The 14,561-nt window shown below is 37.1% G+C and overlaps 1 protein-coding gene across 2 annotated transcripts in view; it reads right to left on the reverse strand.

Annotated features, from left to right (window-relative positions):
* Positions 1-14,561, reverse strand: part of thrab (thyroid hormone receptor alpha b) — a 166,096-nt gene that overhangs the window by 117,712 nt on the left and 33,823 nt on the right. The window contains exon 2 of one of the 2 annotated variants that reach the window (XM_079850512.1): positions 3,673-3,705. The exons of the other annotated variant lie outside the window; for it this stretch is intronic. The gene's annotated coding sequence lies outside the window, so the exon portion shown is untranslated. The remainder of the gene's footprint in view (positions 1-3,672; positions 3,706-14,561) is intronic. 2 annotated transcript variants of the gene reach the window in all.

The raw sequence follows: 14,561 nt of genomic DNA on the forward strand, positions 1-14,561 counted from the left end.
TCATTACAACCATTTTTTAAAACAATGTGGTGTTTGTCAGTATATTATAAATGTACAAAACAGATTATAATACTTCAGTAGGTTAGTAACATTATGGGCCCTATTTTAACCATCTGAAACGCAAGTATCAAACGCAAAACGCAAGTAACTTTGTGGGCGGGTCTTGGGCGCTGTTGCTATTATACCGGCGGGATAATGACTCTTGCGCCCGACGCAAATCTAAAATGGGTTGGTCTGAAGTAGCTTCATTATTCATAGGTGTGGTTTGGGTGTAACGTGCAATAAACCAATCAGAGCGTCATCTCACATTCCCTTTAAGAGCAGGCGCGCTTGTTCCATGGTGGATTGCTATTATAACGGCGGATTTGCCAGACGCGCGCCAGGAGCGGTTCACAGCCGAGGAGACCGACGTTCTCGTCAGGGCCGTAAAAGACAGAGAAGTGACATTGGGGATGGGAGAAACCCACCCAAATTAGCTTCGGTTAAACAGGCGTATAAAAATTTGGGTAAATGTGTAAGCTAGATTTATGCCTATTTTTTCACATCTTGATGGACACAACAATGATTTCCCTCGTGTGTTAATATTTTTCCTTGTAATAATGTAGCCTATGATTTGCAAAAATGTAAACTGCTGCTTCTGTGTAGATGAGAGAATCAAAGTGTATGCACGTTGTGCACACGCTACATTATGGCCAAGCATGCGCCCTCAAAATAGCATTTGAATAACATGCGCAACGTGCCACTGACTTTAGACTAGGTTTTTCCTGGTCAGTGGCGGAAATGTTTTCTAAACCTGCAAAATAGCACCAGGGAACGTTTGCGCCGGAACACGCCTCCTCTTTTCGCTGAACCGCCCCCGGGAGCGCAAATTCATTCCCTAATTTACCGACGTGTGTCTGTGGAGGGAAAAGTCCGCTGTGCGCAGGTGCAAAATAGGAATGATACATGCGTCGGTGTACAAAGTCAATTGCGCTGGGTGCAAGATATCATTAATGAAATATACTGTACATTTTTGCTGTCAATTTCATTTAAATTTGTAAAATCAAAAAAAGTTTGTACCATACTTTGTACAGTAAAGTTCCGGTAACCACTGTTGCAATTTCTTTTTACCATAAATGTCACCTTTTTTAAAGTGTATGATTTAGTGAAGATGCTCATGAGTTTTGGAGGTCGCTGATCCGCACTATCCTGGCTCTCCACCTTACAGACGGGGTCTACGTCCACATGTGGGGTGACGACCTGAAAGCAGTGGGGCCCAGGGAACAAAGACAAGCTGATTTAACATTTTTGAGTTTAAGCCAACATTCCTACGGGGAGAGAGAGAGTAATGAGCAAAAAAAAATAAAAAATTAAACAGAAGAAAAGAGATAAAAGAAAAAGAGGGAGGAATAAGACAGCGTATGCATGTAGGTATGTATGAATATATGTATCAAAGATAGACAAAAGGTGGGTCTGGATTTAATGTAGAGCAACACTGATGCTGGAAATCAGAGTAAAGTATGTAAAAGGAGTCACAATCTCTCGCAGAGTAAGAATGACTAAAAGAAAGTATTAAAACAAGACTAACTGAATTACAAAGCAGTTAAATGCATCTTAGAATAAGAAGAACGTGTTGTAGAGAAGAATGTGCAGGGCAGGGTTGTTCAGACAAACAATTAGTTAATTATTATAGAAATTATTATTTCTTATTGTTCTCAATGTTGAGAATGGTTGTGCTGCTTAAAGGGATACTTCACCTCTGGAAAGATGAATGTGTATTTAAAATAGGTCATTTATGTAGAAGAAATGTGAAGAAATTTTTGAATTTGGAGCTTTCTAGACTGAGAAAAGCCAGAAAATGTATTTTTGGCTTATGTGGATGAAAGACAACAACTCCCAGAATGCACTTGCTTCGCTGCCCTAGGAGGCCACTCCCAAGCCACGCCTACCGGTAAGAGAGCGTAGTTGAAAACAACAAGGCTAGGCTACTATTGAGTCTCCGTGACGAGTCTGCCTGGGATTTCGAGATCGCCCAAAATGTCCGGGATTTGGCTTTCGCGTTCTACAGTCGCCATTCATCATGTTTACTGTGGCGAGCAGGACGAGGCTGACGGCCGCGGGAGAACGGCGCGAGGCCGGTGGCATCATTACTGAGACGCGCCGGTCTCATATCTCTCACGGAGGAGCGGGAATTTTCTTAGCAATGGTAAAACGCACATCAACCGATCACTTGTTTAGCGTTCATGTTTAAACACTACATTCAGATTCACCAATCGGAATGAATTCAGTTAGATTGAAACAAAAGGTGTGCATGTATATACAATGAATGGCGACTGCAGAAATCAAATCTGCAAATCCCGAATCCCGGACATTTTGAACGATCTCGCCCGCCGGACAAGTCCGGGAAAAAGAGGATGGTAACCCATTCAGCTTTATCCTACTACTCAGCTTTCTCCACAGAACAAGAGCCTGCTAGCTTAGCTTAGCTACGGCTGACACTGTGTGTACATTCTGTGAGTGAGATCCCACCTCCTATGGGCGGGTTGAAAACATGCGGAACAGCCCCTACTACTGGCTGTAGTCTTTAGCCTCTGGCCAGAAAATCCTCCGATGACGCAATATGACGATTTTTGCGTCATCGGAGGATTTTTTCCAGACAAAAAATACATAAATCTCTTGTCTCAGGGGGATATGAGGGTGGAAAGCACGGTAATTCGAAAATACTACAGGTTTTCTAATAATACAAAGCTTAATGCTAAATCCTGAAGTATCCCTTTAATATTTTTGTGGAAATTATCACTGCTACTTTTGTTTAATTTAATGCGTTCATTTAATGACAACTGGAGCATCTCTATTTTACGCTGTACAGTTTTGTATAAGGATTCTACCACAAGTGATTCATAAAGAGGTTCTTGAAGTTGCTCTCAGTGCTCTCATTCAAAAAGAATTAAGGATAATATGCTACTGAGAACATGCTCAGAAAACCATTTACGTCTTTCTCTCTTTGCATGGGTAGGTCGTACTCATGGATATGCTTCAGCAGCCCTGTATCAGGCTCTTACAAGAGCTTAGAAGAAACTGAATACTAGTCTAACAAGAACGTAATAGTTCCCATGCTCTGAGTAGCTCTCTTGGCTGACAGTTTGACATGAGTTTGCATATTCAGCATGGCGGGGAACACTCCACAATCCTAACCTTGCAGAAATGTTCTGGGCCTGTAAACCTGACATTCGAGTATAGAAATAACCTACTCTGTGAGGTGCACACTGCACAAGGTCTCAGCCTTCTCTTTCCAACATATTCAATAAAAGAGCAGAACTGCATTAGCGACACAGACCAAATACGCTTCATGCAAGTCTGATCAGATCCACCCTTCAACGCCAGCGGCTTATTAAAATGTATGTCTTAAATTTACATGCGGACCATATATTTACATACATACATTTGTGCACACACACACCCAGAAGAGGCCTGAAGGATATAAGACGGATGTATTTGTTTTAAAAGGCTATTACATTGGAGACAGGGATAGCTGCAGGTTGTAATGGGTGTGCCGAAAGGTACACAATGATACAACAAAAAATCTAACCCCTAACCCTACCCAACACCCTAACAGGCAGCTTTCGTGACAGATTGTCCGTTAACATGCTAACATACAATGTTCACAAAAAAGACCTTTCGGCAAGCCCCTACCTTTTCATTGTTCGTCTTGGACCCCGTTCTTTGCTATGAAAACAATAAAAACTGTGAGATTGTGAAATATTATTACATTTTAAAATAATTGAAAAAGTAATTTAGTCCTGTGATGGCAAAGCTTTAAATAATTGGATGCATTAGTGAAATTTCAATCAATACATTTCAGTCTAGAAACTCAAACTGAACAATCCCAACCCTCTACGGACACACTGAAGCTCAAATCGCCTTTGGCTACAAAAGTTTTGTTTTACTCGCCAGACTTTTTACATGGAATAAAAGAACAATGCAAATGAAAAAAAATCTATATAATATAAAATATACATTTCAAACATTATTAAAGACAAGTAAATGGTCTGAAATAAAATAACAAATAATCAAATTAAAATAAACACAATAGAACAAAGATACAAATTAAATAAACTGTGCTTTTCAGGTTTTTCAGGTAGATCTAATAGTAGTTAGATAAGATAGCTTAGGTAGATTAGGTATAGAGATTGAATAAAGTAAAATAACACTGGATAAATTAAATATAGATGAATTCTTATTAAAGTTACAAAAGTTATTCAGTCAAGAGCATTGAGTGATTTTTTGCGAGTGTGAGAGAAAGCGAGAGAGGGCGCTCTCAGCCAAGCGTCAGACAGTGTGTAAAGCTCAGCAGGCCATGAAATTATTTGCGCTAAACTTATTTTTGCCTCTAACTCAATCACAGGTGAGTGAAATCGTACAATTTACTAGCAATTGGCGGTAACACTTTACAATAAGGTTTAAAATTGGGTTGCATATTTACCGCATTGTAGAGGGTTGAATTAATTTCTTTATAAACTGAACAGTTTGTTTGTTCTAGATATATGGCATTATGGATATTTTCAACGCTATCTCACAACCAATTCGTACCAATTCGTATAAGTGAGTAAAATGTGGCTGATTCGTACAAATTCATACGACCTCAATCGTATGAATTTGTACGATTATAAACCCCAGTAACAGTTAGGTTTAGGGGCGGGGTCAGGGGTAGGTCATTCGTACGAATTCATACGAATTGGCCAACGCGTAAAATATGTATGATTCAGCAAAAATTTTACAAATTAGTACGAGTGAGGTCATATGAATTTGAACGAATTAGCCACCTTGTAAAATTCGGATATTTTACATATTAAAACATTTTAATATAAATATTTAACGCATTTATGCTGTAAACAATTATCCACTGCTTGCTTGCATTCTTCTGACAGTGTGAATATATCCAGTTGATCAAATTACAATATTAATCTTTAATGACAGTTAAAACTCTTTGGCAATGCTTTTGGTAGAACTCTTGTGAGATGAGGCTTTGTGGTACAGAATAGCTGGTGTGTGTGTGTGTAACTGTACTACTTGATTACCAAAGTCAGTGAAAATGAATGTATTTATAGGACCCAAGGTTTATTGAAAAAGAGTACGGTGAGTAGAAAGAGGATAGTATAGGATGATGATAAAAGCAAAAGATTAGAGAACATGAGATGAGAGAACAGGTGTCAGAGGTGAGGGGATGTGGTCATGACGAATTACAGAGGGATGAAAGGAAGTGGGGCAAAGCCCTTAAATCAGCAGAAATATGCATAAGTCCCTGCTGTAGATTTGAATGTGTAAGTGGCACACTTTACATTATCAGAACATACACAAGTCACTTCTTGGTTATTTAGTGACAGTACTGGTATTCTAGTAACATTTGAAAGCGAAAAAAGCAGAATTGAAAATAAGAAGGGAGGACAGAAAAGAAGATAAAGATGACATCCTTAGATCTAAACTACAGTATAGAGTTATTAAACGAATGTCCACAGGTTTAATAAGCTCAATCGACAGCTTTTGTAGCAAAATGTCCGATAGAAAATAAAATATTTTCAATTCATTCCTCAGTTTTAAAAAAAGGTCCTTTAGAGCAAGAGTTCAGGCAAGAGTAAATAAATGTATGCATCTGTCTGCTCTTCTTCCTCCTTAGCCCTTTTTCTTTATTATAAAAAAAACACGTCTTTCATAACAATGGAGGAAAGGAGTTAATCGCATTCTAATTGCCTTTGAGACAGCAAAATCAACACTATAAGCGCATGATGAATGAGTGAGGTCAAAGTCTTTACGTTCACTATGTGTGGCTACACCAAAATATACATCCAGACCTCAGACTTCACACATATGGTGGAGGAACGCCAAACTATTCCTGATTTAAGTCAGTGAAGTGCATTTAAGGAAAACAGACTATACATTGTGACTGGTAGGGCTGTTTGGCCAAGAAAAGTAATTGTAGAGTTAATCTCTTTCTTCATTTTGACAAATTCATGGAAACTGTTTTTAAATCAAGCAAAAGGACATATTCATGGAAGAGTTAGTCTGTGTGCCTAATGGCCATTTATATGGCTAGATATACAGATCAGATGTTTGGTCTGTAAATGAGAGAAAAACCGCAGTCTCAGATAAAACAATGATTGGCCATTTATAATAAATGTGGTCAGTCTTTGACTGAGATACATATACATACATATAAATACATATACATATACATACATATACATACACATATATATACATATACATATACATATACATATACATATATACATATACAGTCGTGCTCAGAATTAATCATACCCCTGGTAAATATGATCAAAAATGGCTGTAAAAAATAAATCTGCATCGTTTATCCTTTTGATCTTTCATTCAAAAAATTGGCAAAATCCTAACCTTTCATTTAAGTAAAAGAATTGAAAGTGGGGGGGGGGGGGAAATCACATTATAAAATAAATGTTTTTCTCCAAAAAACGTTGGCCACAATTATTCATACCCTTTTATTAAATACCTTTTTGCAATCTCCTTATGCCAAGATAACAGATCTGAGTCTTCTTCTATAATGGCTGATGAGTTTGGGGAACAACTGACAAGAGATCAGAGACAATTCCTCCATACAGAATCTCTCCAGATCCTTCAGATTCCCAGATCCATGTTGGTGCTTCAGTTCACTCTCATCAGGTCAGGGGACTGGGACAGTCATGGCAGATGCTTGATTTTGTGCTCCCTAACACATTTTTGTGTTGATTTTGATGTTTGTTTTGGATCGTTGTCCTGATGGAAGATCCAACCACGGCCCATTATAAGACTTCTAGCAGAAGGCGTCAGGTTTTGATTTTTTATCTGTTGATATTTGATAGAATCCACGATGCCATGTATCTGAACAAGAAGTCCAGGACCTCCAGCAGAAAAATAGGCCCACAACATTAAAGATCCAACGGTATATTAAATTGTACACATGGGGTACTTTTTATCCTTGTGTGCACCAAACCCATCTAGCGTGTTTGCTGCCAAAAAGCTATTTTTTTAGTTTCATCTGACCACAGAACCCTGTGCCGTTTGAAGTTCTAGTCGTGTCTGACCACTGAACATGCTGGAGTTTGTTGTCTGTGATTATTGGAGAGTCTTTGGCCACTCAAACTTTCATCCTCACCGTCCATTAAGACAATATAGACACATGTCCTCTTCCTGGCAGATTCGTAACATCTTTAGTTGATTATAACTTCTTAATTATTATTGCCCTGATGGTCAAAATGGGGATTTTCAATTCTTTAGCTATTTTCTTACAGCCACTCTCTATTTTGTGATGCTCAACAATCTTTTGCTGCACATCAGAACTATATTCTTTGGTTTTACTCATTGTGATTGATGATTCAGGGGATTTGGCCTTTGTGTTTCCTCATATTTAAACTCATGTGAAACAAGAAGTCATAGCTGGACAATTTCCTGTTCCTAGTCACCCTGGTTTGCTAAAAAAGGTAAATATTAATGGGAATATACTTCAGAGATATTTTATTCATAAAAAAATCTAGGGGTATGAATAATTGTGGCTAACGTGTTTTGGAGAAAAACATTTATTTTATAATGTTTTTATAAAACATTATAAAAACATTATAATGTTTTTATTATACATTAAAACATTATACATTATGTATAATGTATACATAATGTATATTATACATATACCCCCCCCCCCACTTTCAATTATTTTACTTCAATGAAAGGTTAGATTTTTGCCAATATTTTTAATGAAAGATCAAAAGGATAAACGATGCAGATGTATTTTTTACAGCCATTTTTCATCATATTTACCAGAGACAGACAGACAGACAGACAGACAGACAGACAGACAGACAGACATACATACATACATACATACATACATACAGACATACAGACATACAGACATACAGACATACAGACATACATACATACATACATACATACATACATACATACATACATACATACATACATACATACATACATACATACATACATACATACATACATACATACATACAGACATACATACATACATACATACATACATACATACATACATACCAGACAGACAGACATACCACATACATATATACATATATATTAATGCTATGTACATGGTATGAAGCCAAATCTGGGGAAATAGTATCAAGTGGATACTACTTAAATGGTTACTAACCTGTTAAAATGTAATTTTAAAGCACATTAAAAAATAAATAAAATGTTTGTGTTCATGTTAGTTCACAGTGCATTTACTAATGTTTATAAATACAACTTTTGATCTTAAAAATTTACAAATAAATATGAGATAAACATTATCTAAGGTTAATAAATGTTGTATTATTCATTGTTAATTCATGTTAGCTAATGTAGTTAACTAATGTTAACTAATGAAAGTGTTAGCAAATATCAATATATATAAAAGTTTGAGTCTTTTGTTGACCAAGAATGCATTTTTGGCTTAATAATAAAGCAAAAACAATTCTAGCAAAATAGTTTTACAGGTTAAAATAACTGTTTTCTATAGTAATATTTTTATTCCCGATGACAATGCTGGATTTTTAAGCAGCCATTTTTCAGTCTTCAGTTTCACATGATGCTTCAGAAATCATTTTAATATGCTTGTTTGGTGCTCAAAAACATTCTTATTATTATCAATTATTAACATGTTTCTGTAAACCGGGAAACATTTTTTCAGAACTCTTTGATGAAAGCTCAAAAGAACAGCATTTATTTGAAACAGAAATATTTTGTAGCATTATCAATGTCTTTACTATTACATTATTAATTTGCTTGCTAAATAAAAGTCTTAAAGTCCCCCTGCAGTCAATAATTTAACACCCTTAAAACTCATCTTTTATTTACATATTTAAATGTTTTTTCCTGTGAAAATAATTGTTTCATTTGCTTTATTAAGTATACGCATAACCATGATGAATATGCAAATTAGACCCCCACCCCAATCACAACGAACCCAGACTAACTGATTCACTTGTACTAAGCGCATATATAAATATATATAGTATTACTATTTAGCACATATAGTTAACTGTGTTAAAAAACACACAGAGCATAATAGGAATGATAGAACAATCCCCGCACTTTGACAGGATTAATTACATATCTGTGACAGTAGGAACTAGGAAGTAGGGACGGTTTCAAACCTTGGTTTTGGTACACTGCCATTTTAAGGGGAAAATACTCAGCAATGGTATTGTTGACTCACAAATTTGCACATGGTTTGTCTTAAAGTTTATTTAAAACACAACACAGACATATAAACAACATTAAAAACTTGATTTTCACTAAAGGGGGGTCTTCAAAAAAAACTTTTGAACGGTATTATGTGTATATAATGAGATATCATTTCAATACTTCAACCTTGATGTATTCAAATTTCAAACTGCTGACTGGTAGCGAGTAAACACCTGAAAAAGATCTGTTGAATAATAACAGGTTGCTCTTGATCAATGTCTGGCAGTGTTCCAGTATGGTGTAGATTTCACCACTGTATCAAACTGCACAACAAACACACACCTCTATGCAAACTCAATCCACCGCTGTCATTAACGCTCAAGAAATGCCAAAGCTCCGCCCCTTTTCCTCATATGCACACTGAGTCCAAAAGCAACGGTCCTATGGTCTTTCTAAATAGCAAATTATACAGAAGATCATTTAGCTACTAAAACAGAACATAAACATTGTTTGCCTGTAAATGCATTAAAATTATGAGTAGGCTGACAAGCAACAGCTTCCCCAACAATGAACATGATGCTTTGAATGCGGCCGGCAAAAAAGCTAGAGAGGGAGAAAGCACTGTCTCACTCTTTATTAAATCAAATTTCTACTGCCTGCGGTGGTGTTTTATTGAATTCTATTGAATCAAAATCAAGAGAGCAATGCGATGAGATGAATGCAGAGATATGGCTTATTGAATGTGCACAATTTCATCAGGAAAGTTATAACAGAAACAATTTTTTTAAAGTTCCTATGGCGAGTCATATCATAGCCTAATGGGTAGTGCACAAGCTCCAATGCTGCCTGGAAGCTGTCTTTTTCTTCCATTCTGCCCATCTCCATTAACCCAGAGTGTAATGCTTGCACACATGCAGTCTTTCAGCTGCAGTCTGGCAATATTGGACAGATAGAAATTAATATGATTTTCAAAATGTCACATTGTACTCATTATAGAAATTACCGGTTGATGAGAAATAAATAATTTAAACAGATTATGGAGCTGTTCTTATATTTCAATATGCTGCCTGAATTCAGTCTTTCATTCATTCTAATTCTCATCATTGGACATAACACAGTCACAATGGAAGAACCCTGTAAGGAGTTAAATGAGAGTGCAAGGCCATTTAAACTGCTAATGGATGCTCATTCTGTTCTGCAAGGACAAGCCTTTTTAATCAATATTGCATCCTGGTAGGGGTGGGCGATATACCGGGAGACACACTTAACCAGTAGAAATTTGTATAGATTTTGGACTGTTGTCTCTATCACAGTTACTCGCTCACTGACTTTGTCGTGCTGCACTGTCATAAGTTACTCATAACAGCTTATTTCATTATCACAAAACAAGTGATTTTAAACCGTTGAAGCAAAATAAACTAATTTCAGTAAATGTGCACGCTCTCTGAGAGTTCAATACTCAAGACAGCGCACGTGTGTGTGCGTGCTGTAAATTTAATTTATTCTGAATAAATATTCTCATCTGTGTTCTATCAGCTCTGATATTTTTAAATCCGCACATTGTCATATCTGCACCTTTAAAGAGCATCCCCCCCCCCCCAATCTTATTAAATGTATGTCTCATCTTTCATTTTAAATTTTTTAATTTGATCAATAAATTAAATTAGAACAGCCTAATAAGATAGTATTAGGGCTGTTGTTACCCTAGGTAGGGCTGATCAAATTAAATCATTTACACTGAAAATTTACAACTGCATTAAATAATGTTATGAGATTGTTTTAAATATTTCTGAATATACAAATAAGAAATGTTGGAAAGAATGATACTTTTAAACATGAAAGTAAACCGCCAATAGGAGGCGGCAAGCGACCGTCTTAATGAGCGAGTCATTGAGTCATTCATTCAAATGATTCGTTCAAACAACTGATTCATTCAAGAATGAGACAGATGTTTATGAATGGGTCATTGAATCTTTGACTCAGCCAATTCGTTCAAAACGCTGAATCATTCAGTAATGAAACACGGTTAAGTGTTGCTGTGAGATGCGTCACGGTTCTGCTGTGATCTTTGTTTGGAACTATTTTCGCGGCTGAAACAGAACAAAAACAGTCAATATTGTGTCTAAAATGTAAGTGACTTAATTTGAACTGTTTATTGAACGGTTGTATGAAAGCAATGTCACATTTTCAGTCGTGATGGTATTCAGGAAAACGGCACTCGTCCTGTGAGGTTGCTAAACTGTATCATATGTTAAAAATATTAAAATTCCACATTTTGAATTTTATTGGCAGTATGTTGTTAACTGAGTTTCTTTGTGTGTGCTGCGCTCATTTGTTTAGATTTAATTAAAAAAAAAAAAACTTATAATTAAAGGAGTCATAACCTAGTATTACCTTGGATACCTACTGCTGTATTATAGTCTTTCAGGCCCTTCTAAAAAAGAAAAGTGGAAAAAAAAATAAACACAGAGCTCCTCAGACCCTTATTTCTGAAGGCATTATTGTCTCGCGAGATCTGATGCGATATTTTGGCTGTCGTGGACGGTCATTTTAATAATGCAAATGAGGGGTGCGTTGATTGGTGGCAGGAAGGAGGGGGGTTGACAACGCAGGTAACGCTTTAGCATATCATTCCAAAATGACATCATGGCGCAAGTTATGAATGAACCCGACCAGGGGTGCGTTTCCCGAAAGCATCGTTGGCCAACTATGGTCGCAAGTTCCGTCGTTACCAATAGAGTTCAATGGACATTGCGATGAACTTGCGACCATAGTTGGCCAACGATGCTTTCGGGAAACGCACCCCTGGCCGCGACCGGCAATATACAATAGCCGAATTCATGATGATCTCAGTCATTTGTTGTTTGCAAAGTAACGTTAGCAGCCATTCCCCATGTTTACCTCGAAGCTAATACTCCCGCTAGCATACAATAGCCGCATTAGCAGTTAGCTGCTGTTTGTTACACACAGTAGAGCAATAAAAACTCAGTCTTACCGTTTCAATTTCAGGCAAGTCTCTGATGGTTGGAATTGCACCTTTTTCCAAACAGAGCTTCGAGGCCAACTTCGCCTGATATTGCCCCAAATTTGTGTATGATTCCTGTGTGAACTGTTTAGCACAGACTCCTAACGATAAGCCAGTTGAAAGGGTTGTTGGGACAGCGTCATTAAAAATGAATTTCATCCACTGGTCCCTGATAGTTTGGTCCGTTTTTGGTAGAGAAAACACATTTACATGTTGTTTGTGGCAGTCAACCACAGAGCAACTCAGGTGTGTACTCGTTTCTCCATCTTTCTCGACTGAACTGAATATGAGGGGGAGAGGGGCGGGCTTTCCGCGACATAGGTTTGCGGTGTCCATATATGGTATATCCTGCCCCGTCATGACGTCAAGACGGGGCTGAAATCAAAATCTCGTATTTGAGTGCGCGTGCACGCGCGCTGGTTTATTTACCCTGAGGTAAACAAACGCTTCACTTTTAAATATTGGCTTCCCGGCCAGTGTATAATCGTTAGGCAATCATAACATACATTGATTCTCGTGGAAAAGTGAAAATTGCAGGTTATGACTCCTTTAAACTTGTCATTATAAAAACATTAATTTTATTACTATAAATATTTTTGAAATGTAAATAAATATTAAAATATTATTGTATTTTTATATAATAATGTAAAAAGAAAAAAACAGAGAGATTCCCTACATGAATTGCTCTAAATTCCATAGCCAGACTTCACATTACCAGGATCACCAAGAACCACACCGCTTAGGTAAATATCATGCTGTAACTGTAAGTGTACCACACCACCCAATAGACTTCACCAGTGCTGTCCAACCACAGGCAAATGAGTGTTTGAGTATATCCTGTCAGCAGTGCCCACCACGCTCGCTGGTGTCAAATATCTTTGCAGCATCTGATATCTGTGCTTTGTTGGCACAAATGTGTGACAACGTGCATGATCTGAGATTCAAGCTATATTCCAAGCAAATCAAATGGTTAAATATCTTTCATGACATATAGAACAACAATAATCACTGCTGTGTGGCAGTAAACAAATTTAAGATCATTATCAAGACAACTGATAGACCCAACGGGCCAAATGAGGAGGAACTTAATTACTCATTGTGCATTATCATCATACGATAATGGAACATGAGAGGATTAACCGAGAATTTCAATTAAAGTCATTTTCTCTTACCAACAACTGGTCTTTCTGTGCCTTTCCGTGCAGCCTGAAGCAAAGCTCGGGATGCTCCCGGAGGTGTCACAGTATATATGAACAACTTCCTTTTCACATGGAAAAAAAAACAAAAAAAAAAACATCCCCAGCGGAACAGAACAGAATGCCAGGAGGACTCCACAGGAGCTCCTGCCATGACAACATCATCACCACGGCAGCTGCTCTGCTCCACGTCCAACCCTTCCAGAGCAAGACAGCAAAGAAGGAATGTTTACACACAGCGGAATGAAACTACAGATATACTCAACAGGGTGTTGGTTGCACTCTAGAATTCACTGATTCTAAAACACACAAGACACACAATATTGATAGTGAATGATCTTTTGAACATACAACTGCAAATAATAATAATCATCATCACCGTCATAAAATTTCATAATCATTGTCCAAGCAATCACACTCAAATGTCTCTGAAAAACAAATGTTTCATTTTGTACAACAGAGTCAAAAACAGTGCTGAACAGCGATAATGAAACATATTATATTGTAAAATGACCAAAAATCAGCGATGTATAATTTTGTTTTTCACACTGCACCGCTACTCGTTGGCAAAAGTACAGATAGCTTGTTTCTAGAACAGCTCCAATGTTTTGGAAAGTTCTTACAGTTACTGCTTTTAATTACTCACTCCCTAACTTATCTCACAAACAGAGTCATGGACTTTTTACACTGTCATAATCGTCTTTTTCAACAACAACAACAACAAAAGTGTTGTCAAACTTAAACAGAACGAAAGTATAAAAAACTTCAGTACATTGTAGAGCTGCACGATTCTGGATAAATTTGAATCACATTTTATTGTTTCAAATAGACAGGGCTCCAGACTAACTTTTTTTATTAGGAGCGCTGTAGCCCCTGACTTAAAATTTTAGGAGCGCAAGCAGAAAATTTAGGGCCTTCACATTTTCCCCCTAAATAACTATTACAGACAAATGCTTTGATAATAAATAGACTTAACGTGCAGAAATTATGGTGCAGTTTTATTTTAAGATCACAGGGCTCCAGACTAACATCTGAGGGCAGCGGCACTAAGTTCTACTGAAAGTGTTTGGTGGTAGCACTGTGGGAGGACAAAGCACTGAGCTTAATTTGAGGTGTATAGATGAAGTTAACTTTAATTATTATCATTC

The sequence above is a fragment of the Squalius cephalus genome, assembly GCF_949319135.1.
Source record: "Squalius cephalus genome assembly, chromosome: 19".
NCBI lineage: Eukaryota > Metazoa > Chordata > Actinopteri > Cypriniformes > Leuciscidae > Squalius > Squalius cephalus.